The sequence below is a fragment of the Anas platyrhynchos genome, chromosome 3, assembly GCF_047663525.1.
Source record: "Anas platyrhynchos isolate ZD024472 breed Pekin duck chromosome 3, IASCAAS_PekinDuck_T2T, whole genome shotgun sequence".
Lineage (NCBI taxonomy): Eukaryota > Metazoa > Chordata > Aves > Anseriformes > Anatidae > Anas > Anas platyrhynchos.
The window spans coordinates 100,171,243-100,188,017 of NC_092589.1; the positions used below are offsets into that span (position 1 = coordinate 100,171,243).

General features: G+C 35.5%; 1 long non-coding RNA gene across 1 annotated transcript; it reads left to right on the forward strand.

Annotated features, from left to right (window-relative positions):
* The first annotated feature begins 1,684 nt into the window (after positions 1–1,684).
* On the forward strand, positions 1,685–12,309 carry LOC110351469 (uncharacterized). The gene is made up of 3 exons (XR_002398958.4): positions 1,685–2,717; positions 7,858–7,929; positions 8,795–12,309. It is a non-coding gene; the product is annotated as an uncharacterized lncRNA (long non-coding RNA).
* Positions 12,310–16,775: the final 4,466 nt, after the last annotated feature.

The following is a 16,775-nucleotide window of genomic DNA, read 5'->3' on the forward strand; positions in this document are numbered from 1 at the left end:
TCATAATAAAACCTGGATAATTTGAAATAAATTAAATCACTTTGGGTTGGATTCATGCTTAGTTTGAGCAAAAGCAGTTTTTAAAAATTATGCCAACATTTATACCTCTGAATTAATAATCACTTTAGGCTTGCCATAAACTTTCATCATCCCATATTTCAGAGGTCAGCTACTGAACCAAGTTTTGAATTATGCACATAGACATAATTCTTATATTCCAAAATAGTGACAATGTAATTAGAATTTAAATAAAGAAGCAAATTGAAGAGGGCTTGATTATGAAATTTTTAGAGAAAAAGTAAATCAGAACAAATGTCTTAACTAGGTAATTATAACAGAAACACATAAATAAAAATGACAAGTGCAAGCAAGGATACAACTAGAGAAAAAAAAAATCTGTATTTACAAGATCAAGTCCTGGGAAAAAGTTTCTCTAAAGGCTTTCATGCTACACGAAACAAGCAGTTTGGAAACACAGGACTTCATTTGAAAAGAGGTGATGACCAGTTTTTACATATAATGTAACACATGACCAGATCTTTGAAAATCAAATACAGAAGGTGCAAAATTTTTCATTGTTTATTACATCTTTCTTATAATTCAAGAGGTCTCTTCAACATGTACCACTAAAATGTACAGGCCTTTGTTGTGTGGTACTTTGCAAACCTCTATGCAAGTGAGACAAGCAAGCTTGGAATGACTACCCCTTCTTGGGGTCTGAATTAGAAACAGCAAATTTGAAGTTAAGATACTTAACAGACAGAAAACAAAAAGCTAAGAAAAAAAAAAAAAAAAAAAAAAAAAAAAAAAAAAAAACCAACTGCTCTGAGTTAATTATTTTAATGAATTACACAATTTGAGAGAAAGAAGTAAAGAGTTAGAGATTTTAGAAGAGAATAGGTAATAAGGTTGTTAGTCCCAGAAGAGTGAAATGAAAGAAAAAGTTTAACATAATTGGAAGAGAAAGCTTAGTAGGAGCAAGCTTTTCTATTGCCTATAACACAAGAGAGCAAACCCAAGTATTTCCAGATACAACCACTAACTTTTGTTCATTCTGCCTAACATAGGCACAGCAAAATGTGTTTCCATCTACATTTAGACTTTTTTAGCTTTTAGCATAGTTACACCAAACCATGGGAGCTTTCTGGCTTGCTTTGCAGCTTGAAGTGCAGTTATAGGACTTTCTCCACATGTATCATTTGTACTGTTGTCAACAGAAGCAGCACAACTGGGAAACTTGCTTTAAGAGGCTGCTGCACTGGTGGTCATTAAAGCTCAGAAAGATACTTTAGGGGTGGTCCAGTGAGGAAAAACTGGTTATTGCCCTGTGCTGACCTTCTGAATAATGTCTGTGTTGTTTAGATCAGAGTGGTGGCCTTGTCTACTAGATTTCTTCTATAATTTTTAAGTAGTTGAAGTCTTTATTTACCTATACCTTCACTAAGCAGACTTTTGAGTCTTTTCCACACCTTTAAGCTGTGTGTAATTTACTTTAGGCCATCAACTGAACTAAGAAGTTCAACTGATGTCTTGAGATGCTGTGAGGCTACCAGTGTGATCCCCTAGAGATGTCCATTTCCTTGTGTGGCCATGGAAGGGAAACAGATGCCTCACAAGTCCAAGCAAAGCTAAATGACTCTACCTTAGTGTTGAAGTTAGATGAGAAGAGAGCATAGGGGTTGGGTACTTTTTCCCTCTTCTACAACATGACTTTTTCTTCAAGACTCTTGATTAACTTTGTAGTTAGTAGCAGACAACATTTTCCTTCCACAGGGAATTGAAGTAATCAATTTAATGAGGCTGTGGCAGTCCAACAGATACACAACTATTTGTTTTTCTTTTACTACCTTTCTAAAACTTGGACTCCCAAACCCTTCTGGAAAGGAACAGAGAATGGGGAGGAAGAGTTGAAATTTAAGTGGAATGGGGTTTCTTAAGGCCTTTTATGTTCATTGTAATTTGAATCTCTCCAGATTAAATAAGAGTGCTAGTAAGGCTGCAATCTACCATTGAATGTGTCTGCATACCAATCTGCAAACTTGCAGCGTTCATTCAGGCTATGAATCAGATTGCGAAAGCTGGTGTTCACATAACTCAACATTCTCCAAGCCAAATGCCATCTGTGGCTGCTGCTGCCTGCCCCAGCTTGCTCTGCTGGAAGGGATATTCATAGCGCTGACCCCAGGAAGGACTCTGAGGGAAGACACTCCCTGTTACTGAGCAATAGCACTCAGAGAACTTTATAGCCTGAAATGCAGTGTTGATGCCTTAGACCCCTGAAAGGAGGGAATAATCGGGAATTTCTGGAATATTGGTCCATTACCTTCTTTCTCCATGTTCTGTATTTCTCCCCATTTGTGGAAATGGTATGAAAATGGAACAGCAGTAGCTTACCTTCTGGGATGGGGAGATTTAGGTCTCCTTGCCCAGTACTTCACACTCTGTGTGAAGCAGTGCCTACAGTACCCTCTGCACTCAGGAACCACTGGCAAAGGTTCACCAGGAATATGTGGGATTCAGGCATGTAATGCAATCTCTGATACATAGTCCTGATGTTTTGGTGCTTCTCTGTTTCTGCTGTTCCTGCCTACTCCTACATGTTATGAAGCTCTTTGCTCACACTCCTTCCTTCAGTGAGGGGACAGGATGCTGGAAGTCACAGTACAGCTAAATAACTGAACTATGCCTTAAACTGCAGCCACTTGAGTTGAAACTAGGTAAACAAACTATCCGAGTCTGCTAATATATCTTTTAAATGTTTGTTTATTTACTGCATTCCGGTGGCGTGGCTTACACGCTATCAAATCTAGTTTTGTCAAATGCAGGAAGAAAAGAAAAACCTTTTCGTTTGTGTTGAGAGTCTGGAAGCCAAGTTTCTGCCTGGAATGATCTGAGGGGCTGATTTACAGACATTCAGAAATGCAGGTTTGTACAGGAAAGGCAGAGTGTCTCAACACCGTTCATACAAGTGGGGATTGCTACGCTGCCTTAAAAAAAGCAGAGATATAAAAAACCTTCAGTCTTCTAGAGGATGTTAAGAATTAGTTTTTAGCCTGTTGTTTGGGAAGTAGTTCTTTTTCTTATGTGGAAAGGTGTGAGGGGGATCTCATTATTTTACTATGTATAAAGATTACGGAAAGCTATTTTCATAAAACTTGTGGTAGGGTTTATATATACTTACACTTGTAATTATTTTTCTCTCAAAAGAGCAGTCTTTGGGTAGTGATCTCATAATTTACATGGAGTACACGAACTTAAATTCAAAATTTGATTTTCCCTTCTTGAGATACTTCTACAATAAAGTGGTTTACCAGTCTTCAATGGAAAGACTGTATAGATATAAAATAGGGAGAGCTGATTTATGGATGTGAACATTATTGTGTATAAGACAGCTGACAGTGTTAATTAGCTTACCACTGTTCATCTGGAGCAATCAGATGATCCCAGAACAGTTAGAGAACTGGTTCATGGAGCTTGAAGTCTAGTAGAAACTTATAAATACATCCATCACACTGATTGTGGTAGCTTTTGACTAGAGAATAATAAACTTACTAACTATATTTAATGAAAGAAAAACACAAACCTGGCATCAACCAATTCATTTGTCAGTATTCATGATTTTAGAACCATTTTGAAGAAAAACACAAGTAAACATGTGGAAGAAGTGCAACGAGATTTACCAAATATGGATTATGCAAGGCTTATCTGGCCGCTTTTTTTGATAAGCTATTCCTGGGAAAGGGTGATGAACCAAAAGCAATCTATCTAGACTTGTCTAAAACACTTGATGTAACCTTTGATCATTTCCTACATGAGAGCTAAACTGAGATAGAGAAGATGAAGAAAATAGAAAGTGATGATCAGGAAGGAAATACCTAATAGGGAAAAAGTGATGTGTTGCTTTGAGCAGGTATCTATGGAGATAATTATTTTTTTTGTTGTTGTTTTTTTGGCAGATATTTTTTTTGACAGATAGTTGTCATAAGATGTCTGATTTAATATTTTTATTGGTGACCTTAGCACATAAAATGGGTATTTATGAACTTTGTTAAAAAGGCAGAACATTAAGAAACATAACAAGCAGAAAGAGGGTTCAAGATCTGGATGATCTTGAGACTTGAATTTATAGAAATAGGGTGGGAGTTAACAGCATAGAGTGGAAGTTGGAGCACAAGAAGACTATGAATTGGTTTCAGAAGTAATGTATTTTAAAGCTTAACCAGTAGAAGGTCCCTGGTGTTCTGACTATAAAGTAAAAAGTGACTTTAAAAAGTCCAAATGCACATTTTCTTTCTTGCCAAACTGTTCTTAGAAATGTGTTTTTGCTAAATAAACTTGGGTTTCATTGTATATTTACCTGCTATTCTGCTTTCCTTCTTTCAGTAGCATTTTTTTTTTCCTGTTTCTGAGCTTCTGGTTGTTTTGAAGCTATTCTCATGACAATGGGAAGGAAAATGAAAACCATAAAGAAATAAGAGTGAGAGCTTTTGTGTTTCAAGATAGCAGCAAAAATGAGTGCCTTTTTCTTTCCTTTTCCTTTTGGTCGGATTATGCAAAAGGCAGAAAAAAAGGATTTTTTTAAAAGGCAGACATTTGCTACAAAAGGTAGCTCTTATGCAGGATTTCAGACAGGTAGGGCCATGCCCTTTTACTGATGTCCAAAAAGCTCAACATCTACCAGTAACAGAGTTACTGAAGGATTAGAGTTTCAACAAGTGCTGCTGCATATATTCAGATCGCAGCTGGGATTAAGCAACAGCTTGTGTAGGGTAAGATCGGGAAGGGGAATGACCTTGTCACATTGTCCAGGTCTCAGGCAACACAGTTCCTGGACCTCACTTGTGGGAAAACTAGTCTTTTGGGGTATCCACAGACAGTGGGGAGGCTTGCACTAATCAACACAGGTGCAGGGGACAAGGTCTGAGTGGTTTATTGAAGAACATGCTCAGGAAGAGTCAAGGGAGGGTGTTTTCTTCTGGTGGGGATTCTTTTGAGGGCAGCCTGCCAAGCATTTCAACAGCTAATTATATCAGGAGTTTATTTTTTGAAGTGTTTATAAGTGATCCAAAAACAGGGAGGTTTGATTCTTCCACTTGACATGTGCCAAGTATAATTGGAATGATCACACACTGGTCAATCTGTGAACAAATTGGATTTGCAATTTTGGCAATCACACGGCTTTTGAAAGGCCCTCTGGAAATGGGGATGGTTTGTCTCATGTAATGCTGACAGTCTGTGCACACACACACACACAAAAAAAGAATAGAAAAACAAGCTCCTTCTTGCTAGACAAATAAGATCTAGGATGAAATCTTACGCTTTTGAAGTTCATGGCAAAATTCCCATTGGCCATGATTTCACCCCAAATCTTTCAGCAATGCTGAACACCTAGCAGTTCCTAGGAGATCTGCAGAAAAAAAAAATCTATGAAAAGTAACCTGATAAAGTTATCTCTCCTCCTAGCAAATATTTCCATAAACTCTGTGTATGATCAAGTTGAAAATGTTCTACCTGTAAAAAAAACTTAATTTATAAAAATTAATGTGAGGGTAGTCAGTACTTTCTTTAGGTTTATACCACAGTGGCAGGAAAATAAATAAATAAATAAATAAATAAATAAATAAATAAGTCTTAAGGGACTTAAAATAAAGGCTGATGACTTTCTTGGTCTTATCTTCAGTATTTTTTCCAGTTCAACATTCTTGTCCATCTGGTCCCTTAAATTTATCAAGATGTTATTCTGAAGAACCAGTACAAGTCCACTGTTTTTGGTAATTTATTTGCTTTTTGCTTGCAAACCTTATGCACTCTTCTGAATTGTTTTCATCCTTCTTGTATTCAAAATCTACGGTGCCTACCTTTTAAAAGCTAAAGGGAGAAATTGAAAACAGGCAGTGATTTCTTGTTCTAAATTTTGCCATTTTTCTGTTTCTCTTTTAATTATTTTGTGTGTGTGTATTTTTCCCATATTGCAATTAGAACTGAAAAAATATCAAGACTAGGAAAGAGTCTTTTTTTCTTTATAAAACTACTTTGCTTAGGCCCTGGTTCATCAAAGAAACTGAAGTACCCAATAAAATAAAATATTTGTTGAATTCCACTGTAACTTAAGCACACATTAAATATATTTCTAATGATAAATATTATATATCTATGCATCTTTCACCTATACAGAATGAGATTGTGTGTTTTCAGCTGACACTGTCAGTGTCTAGCAACCTTCACTCTACTATCAACCTTGCTTTTTTGACTCCAGTGTCAACAAGACACACTTCTTTAGTTACTTCTCCCTGTTTCAGATGCTAGGTGTTAGCACTCAGGACATAATCTTAAGATCAAGAGAGTTCACTGTCTTGTAAACCTCTCTCTTTGATACGTATTTACCTTTGTGATAAAAAGCAAAAACTTAACAATTAATTAATTGTCCTAAAACATTTCATGTTTTGAACATGGTATGTTCAAAAATAAAGAAATATTACAAACGTTTGTTCAAAGAGAATGAAAGGAATCCAAAACAAAACACCCTATTTTAAATTCAATGTATGAATACAAACATGAAGATGCAACATTCTTTTCTAATTCAAACTTTCAATGATGGCAAGTATTGTCAATTTAAAAGGGAATAAAAAAATCATTTCAAAACTGTTTATTAATCCAACTGGCTAACGAGAAGCTCCATCTATCAAAAGACAAGTTAGCTATTGCTCTGCTGGCTGCCACTGATCACAAAGTTTAGACTGTCTGAGAACAAGGCTCCCACTGAAATGAACTGAGCCATCAGAATTCTGCATTTTTGAATGGCAGCCAAACTATACTCAAAATATGTTTCTTTTATGAAGACTTTATCCCTTCTGCACATTATTTCATTTGTAAATTTTATTCCACATTGTAAAGACCAGATACTCAGCTAATGATGTGATAAAAAAAATTAAAAGCATATTAAAATGTCTGAAACTTACACCAACATCATCATTGTGACATCACATAAATTTACACACATGTATTTAAATATTTGTATCAATTTTCTGTATCTTAAGAATCATCTGAGATTGTGAGATAGTCTTTGTGTTTTTCCTTAAAACAAACAAACAAGCAAGCAAACAAAAAACTAATTATCTGGGTATGTTTCCTGTAATCATAGCTGTCCTGTGCTGCAGAAGTATCTAAGAAGAAAAGTGACAATAAATGTATCTTTCTGTCTCTTGCCTATGTGATGAATTTTGTATTGAGCTTAAAGCCCGTTTTTCTTTGATTGTGCAAGGAAGAAACCTGGTGTACCAAAAGCAAGGGGAAAAAAAATCCAAATCCAGGACAGCAAACATGAATAAATATTTTTTTTATTTAGTTCAGATGAAGTCTGGAAATCACACACATTAGGGATATATGTGTGAAGGTCAAAAGGAGAACTGATTCATTGAGATTTGTACAGCCCATTGCTTGCATGTTTGCTCACACCCGAATGCTGTCTATTTATTGTTCATCCTGATATCATAGCAGGCTCACTATAACCAGCAATTGAGGCAGCCACTAATAATCTGTGGGAGGGAAAGTTTTGCTATCAAAAATTACAAACAGACACATGTGAGCTGTCATTTTTCTTGACAGGGCTTCCAAGTTTTAACCATTTTGTCTTCATGGATTTCTGTGTAGTCCTTGCATGGAGGCAATGTTAATCTCTGTATTGTACCAAATTTAGTGTATATGCTTTTGGCTTTATGGGAAGGTGATGAGGAGTTTAATATCACTAGAACCAAAATGTTTAATATCACTAGAAACTCCATAAAACAGGCTTACAGTTTATCTTTCATTTATGGAAGGAAATAGACTTTTCAGTTCTTTTGTTGTTCTTCCTCCTAGATCTGAAAGACAACTCCCAAAATAAAATGAGTCTGACACAACAACTGCAAAACATTGGGACACATTTTTGGTGTAAATCTTCTGATACAATCTTTTTTTTTTTTTTTTTTTTTTTTTTTTTCCCCTCTCTATTCTACAGTTGCTTCCCAAGTTCAGCTCCTCATTTCCTCACAAGTCCCAGTGACGTTTGACAGTAATACAGCAGCTCCTTGGCAGCAGACCAGACTGAAGCAAACCAGTAAAACTGTGTTAGCTACTTAGATACTATTTATCTTCTCTGTTTGTCTGGAATTACAGGAACTTCTTCCAGTAGAGCCATATTCCTTACCCCTTTCCCATTGTCCCACACAGCTTTGGCTTTGCCTCCTCCTGCCTAATGTGCATGAGGAAACTAGCACTTTGGGAAGTAGCATCTTGTATGTCTTGCAAAAATATCTCAAGAAGCTTTTATCAGCTTCCCACACTGTACCAATGATATTGATTTAATTTAGAACATTTACATAATTAAGCAAACAAACATCAAAACAAACAAAGAAGCAAAGAAACAAACAACAAAAAAAAAAAAAACACCACACCACCAACAGCAGAAGATAAGTGGATGGTACAACCTATGCTCTTGAGCTAACAGAGTCCACCACTGTTCTTGCTGACATTGATGGTATCTTTTCATCTGTGATTTGCCTGGGGCTGTGACTGTTCTAACTCTATGGATGTTAACACATTAGCCAACAGCTCTGTAAATTAAATGCCCTTTACTTTACCCCAAACTCTTCAAATAAGTTCAGTGAGGCAGCTCATTTCTTAAAAGAAAAAATGTCCTTAGGCATTCAATATAAAGTTAATGAAAAGATTCCTAGTGATTTCAAGAGCAATTGTATCAAACCTTTTCAGTGTATGAACTATTCTAGTTTCCTTTTTTTTTTTTTTTTTTTTTCAGTATTCACTAAAAGACTTCTAAGGACCACAATGGAAAAGGAATAAAAGTGAGCTGAGTGAGCTGTTTTTTTGATGTTGCTGTTTTTTTTTTTGTTTTGTTTTGTTTTGTTTTATTTTTTTTTGTGAAGAGAACCTCCAGTCTAGATTTCACATTCATGTAATACTTGATTCATGTAATAATCTGCTTTCCACCGATATTTCAGGTTAGGTCTCTCTAAGCTCAAAGATAGGATGCTTTTGTGTAACAACAATAAGATTTTTTGCCTCCAGCAAACAGTCAGCACCCAAGCTTGCTGAAGTATAAGGTGTATTTGCGTGGTTTGGCCTTCTGTTGGCCTTGGACTCAGTAATCACTAAATTATGGTCATTTTTGGAGTCTCTAAGAAAGACCTATTTTTGTAGCTCCTGTTGTCTTTCACATAAGCCAGGTGATGGTGCCTTTCATAACAAAATCATCATGTACATGACACAATTTTACACAGCGCTCACTGCTGCTGTGGACGAGATCTATTGCCTTCACTACTATTCCCCTACCATGTTCCCACAGTTCCAATGCTTATTTTAAACTTATTTTTCCTTTCCCATGTTCTTACTTCTTTTTTATAACATTCATATAATTATGAAAATATAAAGGGGCCAAAGGGTTGCTTTGGGAGTGATGGACAGCTGGGGTTTACCCAAGATGGCAAGTCTTCTCTAGGATAGAATATCAATTATTCTGTGGGTGCATAGTAAGATAACAACTTCTGTAACTTTGAAATTAACTTCCTGTGAAACTTAGGTCTGCTCAGTTAGTGCAGCAGTAAGAGCAGTACTCCTGTACCACTTTTGGTAGATGTCCTTTAAGTTTTGAAGTTCAGTGTCAAAGTTACTTCCATAACCTGATTGCACAGAACAACTTAGAATAGACTCATTTGTTTCTACTTTTGTAAATGGCATGGAGACTACAAGGAGATCATCATGTTACTGCCCTGTGCCCTAAAGAAGTTACTAGCACAGAACCACCTGTAAAAGCATTGCACTTAAGTATTAAGTTGACCATTACTGCCAGGTTACTAACACAGTGAATGTAGAAGAGTGTCAACACAAGAGTGTTGTAGAAATAGATTTCTGTATTTTAAATATGCCTATATTCAATATCTTTCATGTATTAGTCCTTGAAGTGTTTGAAAAACAGCATGTTCCTAACATTGTTTTTGGAGAAGACAGAGTAACAAGGTTGGCTGAAACAAGGGATTGTATCTAACAAATGGCAGATTCATGAACTGGACACAAATTTCCAGACTTTTCTCTCTCCCTGATGCTTTGCCATTTTCTCAGTCTTGGCTTTCTGGTTCTTGATCACTTCTGTTTATGAAAAAGGTGTCATTAGAACTTGAAGAGATTACACTTAATCTCGTACCACTATCTTCAATGTGAATGCTGCATATAAAACCTGAATTCGGTAGATGAAAAGGACAGGTTGGTAATCTTTGAGAACAACTTACTTACCATTTGCCCACGGAAGATACAAGTTTAACAGGGTTTACATCTTTCTGTGTTGATCTTACCAAATCACTGTTCTTAAGGGACAATTCTTCTGTACCAATTCAGTCTTTGGCTTTCTTGCTGTGTACAGTAACCTGGAAGTTTGTTTCAGTTATGGGCATATACAGTGTTTTATAATTGAAAGCAATATTGTTTTGGTTCTATTTTGGATTTGTGGGGTAACATCAGTGAAGGAATTACACCCAGGCACTCAAATTAAAATCAGGCCTAAATCATATCTGCACCCTGTGTTATATTTGGCAATGTGCAAGTATTTTGAAAGTCATGGGAAATGAACAGATTGAAAAAATATGGATATTCCAAATGTTGATATCATTGCTGTAAACTTTTTCATTGCTCTGGTATTTGGAGTACTCTACACTGTTTAATTTGGGCTATTAACATTCCAAATGAAACTAGCAAGAACTCCACCATGAGTTTATCTTTCTTTGACTAATCTTAACATGCACCCAAGTCTCTGTGAAGAACCCCATGGCATGGTTATATTTCACAAGTACATTATCTACCTTGTCTTCTTTAGCCATTTTACTAACACTATCTAAGTGGCCCTCCCTGGAAGCACTTACCCATCTCCAGTGACTATATAGGGATGTTGGTCTTCTAATTTTTCCCTTTAGAATCAAAGCAAAATTAGATCTTACAGCAGACAAAACCAAATGATGCCAAGATGTCCAACAGCATCAAGTTAGAGCTTTGATCCTTTAGATATTATTCATGCAAGTAAATCATGCTTGTGGAGTGCAAGAGAAGAGAAGCTATGTTATTAAAGGTCACAGGACCTGAGTTTCACAATGTCTATGGCTTTCGATTCTCTCAGCCTTAGAATTCCCATGCTCAGCCCCTTCCCTCTTCTGTTGTATTTCAGCCAATTTCTAAGTACTATTCCCAGCACAACATAACCCTGAACTTCAAAGCAGGCTCTTTATTTTATTTTATAATTTATGTATTTATTTATTTATTACAGATTTAGTGAAAGAACAGTTATGAAAATAAACCTCAGCTAATAATATAATAATGATATAAATGGCAAGACTCGATATAATCCAATGAAAGAGGTTCAGTCCAGCATTACCTCCTCAACACTTATTACATATAGATGCACACACACACAGAGGCACTAATAAAAACTGCTACATAGAATATACCCTTAGCTTGTCCAGTCCTTCCACTTTATTACCTCCTTATGCAGTAAAGCCTTCTGGCACTAATTTAATAAAGTCAAATAATATTTATAATAAAGATACTGAGGAACGGAATTTGAAAGAAAATCTTATTTCTTAGCAATCACAGTTTCAGCTTATTTCAGTGTATTAACATGCAAGACAGATACATCAGCACAATAATGCATAGGAGATAGAATTTTCTTGACTATAAACAATTACTGGGCTTTTGAACTGTACTGAAATAATAATAATGCCAGGTGAACAAAAAAAAAAGTGAAAGGTCTATAATTATAAAGAGCATGTTTACAGATTTCATGACATACACATTCTGCTGCAGGGATTTCAATCCTTTTTTATACCACTATTTATGCTTCTTTGCTCTGAATGTCCATGAAATGCATAAACACAAATCTAAAAGCAATATGTAAGAGAATCACTGAATGAATAGGAAAACAGAGTTAATTCACAGATGGGAAGTTAAGCTATAAAATGTCGTTGAATTGGGAACAGTAGAAGCAGTCTCAGGGAGCTGGAACATTTGATATACACTTGAAGAATCGTAGAATCATAGAATGATTCATAGAATCATAGAATCACTGAATGGTTTGGGTTGGAAGGGACCTTAAAAATCACCTAGTTCCAACCCCCTGCCACTAGACCAGGTTGCTCAAAGCCCCATCCAACCTGGCCTTGAACACCTCCAGGGATGGGGCATCCACAGCTTCCCTGGGCAGCCTGTGCCAGTGCCTCACCACCCTCAGATTAAAGAAAAATTTATTTTCCCCCATTTTTACTGAAATTATCCTTCAACCTTTTTTTCACATTAAAAAAAAAAAAAAAAAAAAGTAACTCTAAACACATTCTATTTTAATTAGTTTTAAAAATGGGAAATTCTTGTGAAAGGGAGTGGTTAATGGAACATTTCAATCTGTTGAAAACGTTTGTAAAAACCAAAAATGACAGATCTTAATCAAAGAATCAGAAAAGAACACACACCAAGAAATGGGCATATTCCCCTTTCAGGACACAGAAAGTGAGACACTGGCCCCTAAACACTTCTTGGTATTTATGCAAGGATGAGCCCCTTGCTTCCATCATTTTATCTAATTAGGTCTGCCCATTGTATGCACATAGCTGTAAGTTTGGGATAGAGCTCAAATAAAAATGTGATGTAAGGAAAAAAATCTGTGGATGGTTAATATAAGTACTTGTAGTATGCTGAATTTATAATTGTATAGCCTTTAAACTGAAAACCACAAGCTGGAAAAACTAGATATGAATAAACATTAATTAATATATGCACCTTTCCCACATTAATAGGGGAATTTTATAGGCATTTCACTAACATATATTCACTTGTTTCACAAAGCATAGATACCATTGCAGTCCTCCAATGTCCACTGCAATGTGTGCAATACTTCCTTAAGGCCTTGTTGTTCTGGTACGAAGCCTTGCAATAGATTCTTCTCAGTTAAGTTTGGCCATTATTTGAGTGATACTTGGGAAGGTTTCATCTCACTTCACTAAAGGCTGTTTGTTTGTTTTTGTACCTACTCAAACTTGTATGGGATACCTACAGGTTCCTTGCCCTCGAAGTGTGTGTTGATGTGATCTGCTGAACTAAAGATCCATTTAAAATATATTGGCATTAGAACTGAAGTTAAATGTGACACAAAAAGAAAAATATGCAATAAATGTCACTGTACTGTCATAGGCATCTCTAATTTATTGATTTCATTTGGGCTTGGCCATTGAATTCCTTTCAGCAATAGAATGTACTGGGCTGTCCAAACAATTATTTTACACAGTTATACAAATTGGAAGATTCTGTAGCAAGAAAAAAACAGTGGCACTATATAAGATAACCTGCTATAGACAACTTAAGACAAAAGTACCAGTGCTCAATTTAAATAAGAAAATGCTGTTTCAGGATGCCAGCTATGTTACACAGGTATTTTTCCAAGACAGAAACACAAGGGTCAAAAGGACCATATAAAATATTTTGAGGAAAGAAAGGTGAAGTGGATATCTTGTGGTTGTTTGAGATGAAATGGGGAACATATTGAAAGAGAAGGGTGGGGAAGGAAAAAGAAAAGAGGTATGTAGGCAATCTGACAAGCAAAAAAAACCAATGCTACACAGAATTTGCAGAACATACAAATAAAGAATAAAGAGAGATGAATAAAGTTTTTTTGTTGTTGTTGTTTTTTGTTTTTTAAAACTTTTTCTGCATTTATCTCTAAATGAATAAGAGACTTTGAAGAAAGCTAATTGTGCATCACTGGTCATAGGTTCACAGATGAAGGGATATTTTTTGCAGTGTCAAATAGAGCTTAGTTAGATGTCTTTCCATCTGGAAACAAAGTGCAACCATGGGAGCAGTTTAAGATTAAAAGAACTGTGACGATATTCCCAGTGACAAAAGTATGAGAGAGCAGATTTACCCTGGAGCCCTGACAAATGTTTTCCACTATTTTCATTATTACATTAAAATGTATATCGGTTCCTTAGATTTTAAGGTTCAAGATCACACTCTAGAGGAAGAATTCCCGTTCTTCCTCAGTCAAAAGTTACTACGGAACATAATATCAATTCATGAGTCAACGCATCAGGAGGAATGAGCCACATTTTTCATGTTTTCAGTTGATAAGACTCTAATTGTCTTTCATTGCACTGTGTAAGCAAGCATAAATACAGGTTAAAAAGGATTACTTTCTCATGGAATGTCAAATCTATATTCAGTTCTTTAGGCATAAGGAAAATACCTGCATAGGAAGAACACGCCTTTGCAGTTTACTAGAGCATGAAGTTCTCTTGTTTTTGAGCACTGCACAGGACAGTTGCAGAAGGGAGATATACACACTTGACAATCCATTTCCAGGAGGAAATCTGAAAAAGCTCTTGAAGAGAACCTATAAATTTTATTTACTTTTGGGAAGTCAATTGGAAATCTTTAACAACTTCAGAAATAAACTTTGTTGTGTTCCACTGTTCAAAGCCATGTTTCCATGGAAGTCAATGTCAATGGTCCTGTATACTTCAGAGGATAAAAAACAAGATGTGACTGTTAATACAGAAGATAGCGCTATATAAACAATGTTGTTATTAGAGACAACACACCAGATTTGTAAAGATGTTTGAATTACTCAGCTGCCATTGAACTAAGCAGAGGCGGGCACTGTAATAATATTCCTTTGAAAAATCTGAATCAGATTAGAGGACTTAAAGCTGTTCTAAAAATCCCTATGATCAACTAATACTTTAGATCACTTAAACTGATACTGTTCATATTTTTAATTCAAAGAGTAGGCTCAAAAATATAGTGATTTTTTTTCATCCAAGGGTATAGGTTTCTTATTTATCATTACCTATTTTCATTCTTAAACTTTTGCTACCTGAAGTAGACTTCAAAAAATAAACACAGCAAGTCTATGTAATTTATGCATTTATTTAAATGTATCAGAATTTTAAGACTTACTCCTCTATTTCTATTAACCTTTACTTATCTCCTAGTCTACATTGTTCTGACATCTACTGTTTTTTCACAGCAGCTTAGAAAATACTTTTAGTAAAATCCAGAAAGGAACTCTTCATCTATCATGGAGGGGCATGACTTTAGTTAAAAACAACAGCCTAGGCTTTACTAGGGAAGAATGACTTTTTATCTTTGTGACAGAAATCCTAGTTGACAGCCCTGTTTATGCTGCAGAAAGTAATGACTGCTGACAGTCTCAAGGACCACCCAGTGGGTTATTTACATTTGAAACATTTGAAATCAACTCTGTTTAGATAATGCTTCAGTTTTGCATCTGGCTTGCCTGCACATGTTGCTAGTACACTGTATTAAAGTTAGTACATCTCATTGGAACTGTAATCAATAATGTCCAAGTTTCATACTGTCAGCCAGGATCTATTAATGTGAAACTGCTGAGTTTCATGTTAAACATTTTGTTCATTTGGATTTTAGAGCCCAATTGTTAACAGAAGACTCTTCATGTTTAAAAAACTGGCATTTTAAAAATGCAAGTGAATACCATTCTGGCTTTTTATTCTGACATCACCCTCAGGAGAGAAATATAAATATAGCTTTTTAATATTATAACATGTAAAAGAAAGATATTCCAGGCTACCTGAGTTCCTTAGGCTTAGTATGCACATTGTTGTTAGATATCTTCAAAACATTGTTAAATTCAGAGACCTAGACTAAGATGATCCATTTAACAACCTATGATTTGAACAGTTTTAAGATATAACTTCTTTTCATGATATTTTTTATTTCTTCAGTTCATGTAGTTCACTTTTCAGCTCACTATTTTCTATTTCTTAGGTTTACCAATGATATTTCTAAACTATCAGAAGACTAACCTGAAGGGTATTAATCTAAACAAAGGGTTTGGACACAATTCTCTGAATAGGGAAAGACATCAGTTAGTTATATATTTTTATCCAACACTTGTCTTAGTACCAAAAAAGGCAATGATGAACTAAGCAGATAGCTTATAACTGTCAAAAACAGCAACAAAGATTAATATCCCATATTAATTCATATTTCTGAAGTAGATATGAACTGATGTTGCTGTTAATTATATCTTTCCCTTTCTTAGATTTTCCATTCTTCATTCACAGTGGCAATGATCCACAGTTTCAGTTCACATTCCAGTTTGGAAGCTCTAGCTAATAGGATTTGAAATTGTATCTCCTTGCTTAATTTAGTAGGCCATGGAGAAAAAATCATACTTACTACTGAAATGTAAGACAAGAATTTTCATGGATGGAGATTATCCTGAAGACTTGTCAGCAAAATGACATAAGGATTACAGTTTTGAGGAACAAGTCAATCTGCTCTACTACAGACTCCAGAAAGCACTCTAGAAGACATTTCATGTAACCTACGTCTCTTGACTGACTGCTTTGAAAAACAAAAATCTAACTAGGAAAGTCTTCTAAACCTACAGGTACCTGAAAATAGTTGGTAAAAGTATATGTTCATTTTCCAAAATAAAAACGCTCTATGCATGATCTGTTGGTTTGTGCTGAATATCTTTCCTCTACACATTTCTTTGTAACATTTATCAGCAATGAGGCGATGAGCACTTCTCCACAGAAAGGGACCTCTTTGTATTGGTAGAAAAAGCCTTGTTGTAAAAGGAAAATTCTTGACATTATGACGGACTCTAAGTTAAGCTAAGGTAACATTACAAGCAAGGTAGCGTTACAAGCATTGCAATTACGATTACATTGCAATGAGAAGGCAAAACAAGGAAATTACTC